We start from the raw sequence: 10,108 nt of genomic DNA, 5'->3' as shown, positions 1-10,108 counted from the left end.
CCAGGGGTCACAGAAGACTGCACCCAGGGCTCCACCGCGTCGTACGGAGATTTTAATGAAACAGCTCTTCTATTTATTTGTGTTGCTGCCTCCACTGCCTGGGGCCATGGCACCAGTCCCGGAGAAGGGAGGCTGAGGTTTGGGGGTGGGGTTCAGCGGGGACAGCACACTTTCTGTCCCGAGGCATAGCTCCTGGCGCTGACCCGCTGTCCTGCATCAATTCTTTCTCCTTCCCTCTGTTTTTCTCAGGCACATCGAGTACTGGGGTGACTACAGTTTTGCGTGTACCCTGGGACGCTGGCTAAAACTAAACAGACTCCCCCTCAACGTGGGAGATTCCGCCAGAAGGAGAACAAAGGTCAATGCGGTCATGTGGAATCTGATTAACACAAAGCTGCAGAAACACACTCCTGGATTAAATGCTTTCCCGAGCCACTCAAGCCTCTTGGACACCAGGAGCTGCTCTTGCTGTGGTAGAATATGGGTCCGTTCGCTTCATTTGCCCAGTAGGATGGGTTCGGCACCCACATTTCTTTTTTTTTTTTCAACGTTTATTTATTTTTGGGACAGAGAGAGACAGAGCATGAACGGGGGAGGGGCAGAGAGAGAGGGAGACACAGAATCGGAAACAGGCTCCAGGCTCTGAGCCATCAGCCCAGAGCCCGACGCGGGGCTCGAACTCATGAACCGCGAGATCGTGACCTGGCTGAAGTCGGACGCTTAACCGACTGCGCCACCCAGGCGCCCCTAGGCACCCACATTTCAAGTCCGGGTTTCCCTACTGTTCTTTAAAAACTATGTATATTTTAAGGATGACGCTATTGCTTGGATCTAAAAGGAAAGGGATTTTTTAAAAAACCTAGTTTCATTACATTGGGCTAAAGAAGAAAATGTTGCTTTTTTAAACATCGGGTTTACTGAGGTATAATTTACATGCCTCCTCTTAGTTGTGTGGTTGGGTCACAAATGCACACAGTTGGGTGTTAGCCACAATCAAATTTCCACTTCTTCCCCCCACCCCGAAGTTCCCTGTGTCCCCCGTCACACCCACGATCTATACCCCAGCCCCCCACAGCTATCTTTCTGTTTTCTGTTCTTATACCTTTTCTAGAATGTCATTTAAATGGAATCGTACGCGGTCTGTGGTGTTTTGCATCTGGTCTATTTCATCTGGCACAATGCCTCTGAGATCCATCCCCGTTGCTATACAACCCAGCACTTGATTCCTTTCTCCTGTTGAGCAGTATCCCTTCCATGGATGCATCGCAATTTGCACGCACCTTCACCAGTAAATGAATACTTGGGCTATTTCCGGTTTTTAGGTGCTATGAAAATTTCTTTACAAGTGTTTGTCAAAACGTATGTTTTCATTTTATTTGGGGGAGATACCTAAGAGTAGGATCGCTGGGCCATTTGGCAAGTATACATAGAGAATTTTTCGAAGACGAGGGGTAGGAGTGCCTGGATGACTCAGCCAGTTGGATGTCCAACTCCTGACACGGGCTCAGGCGGTGATCTTGCAGTCGTGAGATTGAGCCCCTCATCGGGCTCTGCGCTGATAGCACAGAGCCTGCTTGGGATTCTCTCTCATCCTCTTTCTCTGCCGCTCCCATACTTGTGCACACACTCTCACAATAAATAAATAAATGTTAAAGGAAAAAAGAGCGTTGCTGGGTGGCTTACACAGGAAGTAACATGTAAAGGTGATGAATTTTTTTTTTAATTTTTAAAAATGTTATTTATTTTCGAGAGAGAGACAGAAACAGAGGGTGAGTGGGGGAAGGCCAGAGACAGAGGGGGAGACACAGAATCCGAAGCAGCCTCCAGGCTCTGAGCTGTCAGCACAGAGCCTGACGCGGGGCTCGAACCCACGAACTGTGGGATCATGACCTGAGCCGAAGTTGGATGCTTAACAAACTGAGCCACCCAGGTGCCCCCAAAAGGTGATGGATTTTAAGAAGAATTAGCTCATCCCTGGGCTCTACCCTGCCTTCCAAGGACTGCTTTGTTTGTCTGGACACTAGGGATGGGCAGGTATCTTTCATCATCAGGAGGCACAACTACTTATCAATGGCATCACCTTGGGCACGTACTTAAGCTCCCTGTGCTTTTGTTCCCTGTGTTGCAAAATGAGCAATAGCACAGTGCCTACTTCGTAGTGACGGTGTGAGGATTTCTTAAAGGATACAAGTAGCAGGCTTAGAGCAAAGCGTGCCGCATAGCAAGTCCTCAATAAACACTACCTATTTAACGACTAGCGGGGGAATCAGAACTAGAATTTAAACTGAAAGCGACTCTAGCAGAGAGCATTTGCCTTCCTCGAAAGCTCTGGTATTTTGAATCAAATATGCTCACCAGATGACATTCATTCATTCATTCAACACATACTGAGTGCCTGTTGAATGCCACGGCTGGGAAACGGGCCCAGTTTCCCTCACTCTTACAGAGCTTACAGTCTAGTAGGAGAGGCAGGCAGAATGAAAGGTATGTGTTGCCCATAATTACAAATTTAACGAGTGTAACAAAAGAAAAGGACAGAGAGTGTCACAACAGTGCGGGTCACATTACTAGCATTGCCAGCCCCACTGTGCATAAGGACACCCACTTCTAATTTCAGCTCAGTTATTGCCGATGCTTAAGAGGAAGGGAAGACCAGGAACCCCTGGGTGGCTCAGTTAAGCATCTGACTTCGGCTTAGGTCATGATCTCACGGTTTGTGGGTTTGAGCCCCATGTCGGACTCTGTGCTGACAGCTCAGAGCCTGGAGCCTGCTTCAGCCTGCCTCCCTCTCTCTCTGCCTGTACCACACTCGTGCTCATGCACTCTCTCTCTCTCTCTCAAAAATAAATAAACATTTAAAAAATAAAACAAAAAAAAAAAAAAGGAAGGGAAGGCCAGCCCCTCCTGATCTCCTTCACTCATTTACCCCTTCATTCATTATTCATCAGCAAACATTTGCCTGATGCCCTTTAGAATGAGGCTGCTGTCCTAGGCTCCACAGATACACGCACACAGGAGTACGACATGCTTCTCTGGCTGGGAGGTTTACAACAAAGTAGGGGATGAGACCAGGATGTATATACACCGACAGCTCCTCTTCCTGCTGGTACTGCTCCATAAAAAGGATCATGAAACTTTGATGAGTCCATGAGAGAGGCAGCTAAGCACCATTTCCGCTGGCCCAGATTTAGCAACAGGATAATGCTGCAGGGACTAAAGGTACAAACTTGCTGCTTTGGCTGAATGGGACCAACAGTCGTGGGGGGCCTTCTCCTTGGGGGCCTGAGGGAGAAGTTAAAGCCCCCTGAGGAGGAGGCAGTGGAGGAACACAAGACCCATGATCGGTCCCCTCCCTGAAGCCAGATGGTGCTCGCCAGAGACTTCCCGAGGAAACCGAGTGTGAACAAGCAGCCGTGCTGCCGTGGAGATATGTAACATGTCTTGGAAAATAACAACTGTTTCAGAAAATTGGAAAGGCATTAACACACTGAGAAGCCAATCCTGATGTGCAGGAACCAGGATCTACGTGGCAGTCACAGGGACTAACAGATTTGCCCTTCTCTTGGATCTCAGCCAGGCCCAGCCAATGGCAGTGACTGGCCATGCAGTAGAATTAATACAACCTGTGTTCCACTTTTGTCCTTATTTAGGTTTTCAGTTGCACCGTATTGAATGCCTTCTGAATGCTAGGCATAGTGCTTGATCCCATGGGTAGATATGGGCTGCATTGGCTTTTCAACACCCCCAATTCCTTTGGGTACCTGTTCCTTCCGCGTCCAAATCATGTGAGTTGGATGAATCATCACAGGTTCATATCCTCCTAGCCAAGAGATGATCATGACATTCAGCCTTGATCATTGTTTTGGTTTTTTTTTTTTTAATGTTTATTCATTTTAGAGAGATAAAGCATGAGCAGGGGAGGGGCAGATAGAGAGGGAGACACAGAATCCGAAGCAGCCTCCAGGCTCTGAGCTGTCAGCACAGAGTCTGACTCAGGGCTCAAACTCAGAAGCTGTGAGATCTTGACCTGAGCGGAAGTCCAATGCTTAACCTACTGAGCCACCCACGTGCCCCAGGCTTGATCATTCTACCCCTCTCCCTGGTGGCCAAGATTGGTCTCAGAGTGGTCATGTGACCTGAGCTGGACCAGTTAGAGACTTTTTCCAACCCAGGTGTGATAGCTTTGTGGTGAACTACTGTACTGAACTGTATTTCCCAGCATTCTCTTTCCAGTATGTTTTCAGACAGGGTGGCTATAAGAAACATTCTCTTGGGAGATGTGAAGGAAAGAAGGGGAGCTGCAGCCATTTTGTAGCATATACATACCCTCTCCCAGCTATTCACTCAAACACTAATTTGGGTGCTTCTGTAAATGGATTTTGCAGAGATCATTAAAGTCCTGAACAGTTGACTTTAGGTTAGGGACATAATTCTGGGTTGGCCTAACTTAATCAGTTGGGAGTCCTTCAAAGAAGGTTTAGGACTTCCCTGGACAACAGCTTGCACCCATGCCTGTGGGTCCAGCCTGCTTCTGAATTTCCCTTCTAAAGGCCTCTCTCTGGATTTCTTATGTGCTTAGCCAGCCAATTCCTCATGATAAATCTCTTGTGTGTGTGTGTGTGTGTGTGTGTGTGTGTGTGTGTATCTGTATGTGTCCTATTGATTCTGCTTCCCTGGTTGAACCCTGACTGGTACAACAAAAGACAGGATTTTATGTTTGGGTTATTAGTACGGTCTGCTAGTCATCCCAGGCATCTATTTTCTTCTCCAATTATACTAGAATTGTTGGTATTCCATGGCCACCCTGAGGTTCAAAAGTCAGAAAGTAAGTATTGACCCACCCAAGAGAAGTAAGAAGAAATAGCCACAGAAAGATTTGTACACTAATATTTATAGCAGCTTTTTTTCATTGTAGCTAAGAACTAGAAAAAAACCTAATTGTTCATCAAATAGTAAGTGGACAAATGGACCACGGACAACCGTATATTGGGATCGTTACTCAGCAATAAAAAGGAACAACTACCATTCACAAAACAATGTGGATGAATCTCAAAAGCATTCAAAAACTAAGCAAAAGAAACCAGTCACAAAAGGCCACCACGTATTTGCAAATCATATATCTGGTAGGAAAATTGCAGCCAGAATACATGCCTTTTACAACACAAAAATAAAGACATGTGACTTAATGGAAAAATAGGCCCCCCAAAAATCTGAATAGAGATGTCTCCAAAGAAGAGACACAAATGCTAATAAGCACATGAAAAGATGATCAACATCAACAGTCATCAGGAAATGCAAATTAAAACCACAATGAGATACTATCTTATCCCTACTAGGATGGCTAACATTAAAAAAGACACACAATAACAAATGTCAGCAAGGATGCTGAGACACGGAGAATGGAACTTCTGCAAAATGAGTACCTTCTCCCAGGCAGAAAAAGGAAGTGGGTTTATCAACAGAGATAGGAAGTGGAGGTAGGAGAGATCCTTTATATTTCAGAAGAGGAATGACTCTAGAGAAATCCATAGGCAGCTGCTTCAGCAGCTGCTAAGTGGTAAAGGCAGATCCAGACCAGTAAACAGGGGCACGAACCAACCACGTCATCAATGTCCCCTAAGATAGCGCCACTGGCCATGCCACAGCACTGTGACTTGCAGATCTGGGTTGTGGGATGGGAAGAAAAGCCTGAAGAAGCAGTAGAAGTAAGGCAAGCTCTTTAGTAAGACCTGGATGTATTGCCGGGTACAAAACACCTTCCCAGAGCAAGTGCGTTGCAGTGGGAAGAGGCTGAGAGCCCAGGAGGATGGGGTGGGCTGGATGAGGAGTAGGGCCTGTGGTCCTTTCCCCAAGCTGCAACCCTTTCTCTTCTTTCTCCAGTAAGAGTGAATAACAGACATCTTTGCTCAGGGTATTAGAACACTTCGTTTCTCAGGCTAAAGGCCCGTAGTGTGATAACAATGATTGTAACTGATTTATTGTGAGTGTTAGATAGAAGCATGAAATGGTTTCATTCTTTTCAATAACTGGCCCTTGATAAAGTCCCTGTCGAACCCCCCATTTCTCACTAGGGGCCAGGTTTCCTTGTCACACCATTTTGACCACGTGCTATCAGTTTCCATCATTGCTTGGTTACTAAAATAAGTCAAAGATGGCATTCAAAATTCAACCTTTATAATTAAAATGTCTTTATTCTTGAACTGGGGCTCTCACTGCCTTGAGCACAGGAGGGAGTGTGATCTGTCCCTTCCAGTAAGTGCTGGCTTCCTCACTGCCTTGGCAGGAAGGAGGCAGAGGCAGAGTCTCCCCTGGTGACTGTCATGGTGGGACGTGTCCCTGGCCTTGCACGGCTCAGTCTGGGTTGATCTGCTCTGCAGGCAGCCTCATCTGAGGCGCTCACCACCATATGGACAGTGTGGGGCTTCTTCTTGGAAAACTGTTCAGTTTCACCTCCACCCTTGAAAATTGGTCAGGTCCACTAGCAATACCTGTCCTCCATCCATTCTCTAGATGTGGTGTCTTATTGACCTTGAAATGTCCCTGGCTCTCATGCCTTTAATAAACTTTGTATTTCTTCATAGACATGGAAACCACCGGCCTCCTCTTCCATAACCCGTGACAGCCATGAATGCTCATTTCATAACCCAAGTTCGGCTCCCTAGGAGGCAGTGGTGCCAGATAAAATATGCCAAATATGCTTGCTGGAAAATTTTTCATTGTTCTTCTGAAATTCAAATTTACCTGGGCATCCTGTAGCTTTACTTGCTAAATCTGGCAACTATTATAGAGCAAGCTCTGAGCCACCTCAGAGTTTGCAGACGTGTATGCAGAAGGTTTCTTGGGGAGTGCTCTGAGGGATGATGCCTGTGGGAGAGTGGAGCCAGAGGAAGAAGTTGAACTGAGATGCAATCATAGCAAAGATCTCAACCCCCCCTCCAGGGAGCTCTGGAGCCAGGAAGACCTTTCAGAATTGCCCCGCATTGAAGGGAAGGTGGCCAGGGCCTCATACTCCCAAAATGACCAGTCACTGCATGTGGGCTGCCCCTGGAGGGTGTGACCTTGAGCGGGGCAGTGCCCTTCAGCAAGGTCAAATCTGGCATGAGAGGCTCAGCTGAGAGCTGTAAGCTGCCAATAAGTCTAGCAGACAGAAGTTACATCTCTATCAAGTGGAAACCAGGTGCCGTTGGAACTCATCATACCGACGTTTCAAGTTGATCAGACAACAACTAGTAGAAGAATTTGAATTGTCCTATGGGCGAAGGGCAAGAAGCCAAAGTAAAAACAAAAACAAAAACAAAAACAAAGAAACCTGCACTGTAGCAGACTGGACTAAGTTTGTGAGGGAAACAATGATTTTGTTTGAACACAACACCCTCACCAGCCATATCGTGGGTATAAAATGTGCACAGTTTAGTTTAAAAGCTATTAGCCTAAAGTGCCTGTACAGTTTTATGACCACTGCACATTTAACGCTGGAGCTCTGGGAGATTCCTTTCCCTTTAACAGAGGTGTGTGTGGAGCTCACATTTTGGAAGCGAGGCTCTCAAGCTCGGTGGGTGTGGCAGCTCCGTTTCTCTAGGGCACTGTCACCCAGCCCTGTCCTGCGCTCCGTCCCGCCCACGCAGCGTCCCTCTCTCGAGCTCCTTCCCACGCCCCCCGAGCGCAGGGCTGACTTCTGACACACCGGACACTACTTTGGCTGGCCTTAGCTAAGGTCTCTGCGGTGGGGCCTCCCCCTCTGGTGTCCTGGAATGCCCCGCTCCGCCTCCTACACCCCTGCTGGCTCAGCAAATTCAGCCACTCACACCCACAGCCGCACCCAGGCCTTGTCATCACCGGGCTGCCCTTGCAGACACCCCACACTCCATCATCCCACTCGCTGGCCACACACCCTGTTTTTCCAGTTCTTTCCCTCCCTCCTTCCCCCAGGCTGTTCGCCCTGCAAGGCCGCCTGCCCTGGGTCCTTCCCTCCACCACAACTCAGCACCTCAGGTGCTCTGCCCTCAGCTTCCTCACCCTTTTCCTCCATCCCACCCACCTGGGGCTTCGCCCCCGGGGGCTGCTGGAGCAATGCCCACAAGATGGCGCTGCAGAGTCAGACCCCACCCCTCACCCGAGGTTGGCTGTTCTCCCAAAGCCACTGGGTGGCCCTCTTCCTCCGGACAGCATCCCCTCGCTCTCGTCCATTTCTCATTCTCTCCTCTTCCGCCTGGTCTCAGAAGACCCGGCCCTCCCTTTCAGAGAGTCCTCCTTCCATCTGGATTCCAAATCCCCTCTCCTCCCACGTCGTCAGGCTCCTGCTAGCAATGGTTTGTTCTCTTACCAAGTCACTTCCTTTCTGCTGGCTCTGCCTATTCTGCCTACTCAAGATCCTACATGACTTGAAAAGAAATTACCGACACTAAACTTCCAAGAAGTATCACCAGGTCTCTGTCCTGTTGGTATTTAGGTTAACTGACAATAAGCTACAGGTACAGTTTCCACTCCCATATGCTCCACCTACATTCCAAGTCTCTCCTGCCCCAACCACTTGGCTGCAATGCCTACGTGGTGACCCTCTTCAGTCTTACTGGACCTCACTCCAGTTCTTGGTTCTGTTGACTCTTCTCTCCTTCAAACTCTTCTCAGACTGCTCTTCCTCAGGTTCCTCCGTGGGCGTCTGACACCTTGGTGTTGTCAAGGGTTCTCTTCTCTGTCTTTTTTTCTCCTCTCTCTGCTCATGCTCCTCTTCCCGCAGTTGAATCCCTTCTGAGCAGGCCCATGGCTCCCAAAGCATCATCATCCCCAGCCAGCCCTCTCTTGGGAGCTCCAGCCCATATCCACGGCCACCTCCCAGACTCTTCCCCTGAATTTCCTGGGTGGAGGGGAGTTCCTCAGCCCATCACAGCTAACCCCACAGATCTTCTCTAGATAAGTCTGCAGGTTAAGTGTGTGTACCACCTTCTACCAATGGGGTTATAACCAGAAACCTCAGAAGTGTATTTGATTCTTCCCTCTTTGTCTTTCTCTATCCAGTCTGGACAGAAAATGAGTATACAGGACACCTGGCAACCACCTGAGGGCAAACAAGATTAAACTTTGAGTTTCTTAAACAATATTCTTACATTACGAGTTTCATCTGAACACTCACTAGCGGTGAGTGTTTGTTTGTTCCTCTATTCTTTCCTGCATTTGTTTATCCAGCCACAGACCAGAGCTGAGTGTCCTTCAGGACCAGACCTGTGCTCAGCATGGCCTGGAGTGGCGTGGGGGATGGGGAGCGGGTACAGGGTTTCTTTTCGGGGTAATGAAAAAATATTGTAAAATTAGATTGTAATGATATTTGCACAAACCTATACACTTCCTAAAAAACATTGAGTTGTATAATGTGTGAATTATACCTCAATTTTTTAATTGGCTTACCTGTCTTTTAATTTTTGAGTTGTAAGAGTTATTTATATATTCTGAATACAAATTCCTTACCAGATACGTGATTTGATGATACTTTCTCCCATTTTGTAGGCTGTCTTTTTACTTTCTTGATGGTATCATTTACAGCATCAAATTTTTGAGTTTTGATTTAAGTGCAAGGTATGTATGTATTGTCCCCTGTGCTTTTGATGCCATGTCTAAAAAGCTGTTGCCTAATCCAAGGTCATGAAAACTTGCTTCTAAGCTTTCTTTTAAGTATTTTATAGTTGTAGTTGTTTTTTTTTTTTTCAACGTTTATTTATTTTTTTGGGGACAGAGAGAGAGACAGAGCATGAACGGGGGAGGGGCAGAGAGAGAGGGAGACACAGAATCGGAAACAGGCTCCAGGCTCTGAGCCATCAGCCCAGAGCCCGACGCGGGGCTCGAACTCACGGACCGCGAGATCGTGACCTGGCTGAAGTCGGACGCTTAACCGACTGCGCCACCCAGGCGCCCCAGTTGTAGTTGTTTTTTCATTAAAGCCTATGATTTTGTTTATCATGTGAGATAGGGATCCAACTTTACCCTTTTCCCCATTGAATTGTCTTGGCACCCTTGGTGAAAATCTGTTGACTCTACCTGTATGGACTTATTTCTCGACTATCAATTATAATCCATTACCTGATATATCTATCCTTATGCCAGCATTTGATTACTT

Source organism: Prionailurus viverrinus, chromosome A1, assembly GCF_022837055.1.
Source record: "Prionailurus viverrinus isolate Anna chromosome A1, UM_Priviv_1.0, whole genome shotgun sequence".
Lineage (NCBI taxonomy): Eukaryota > Metazoa > Chordata > Mammalia > Carnivora > Felidae > Prionailurus > Prionailurus viverrinus.
Note: the sequence above shows the minus strand (reverse complement) of the source record.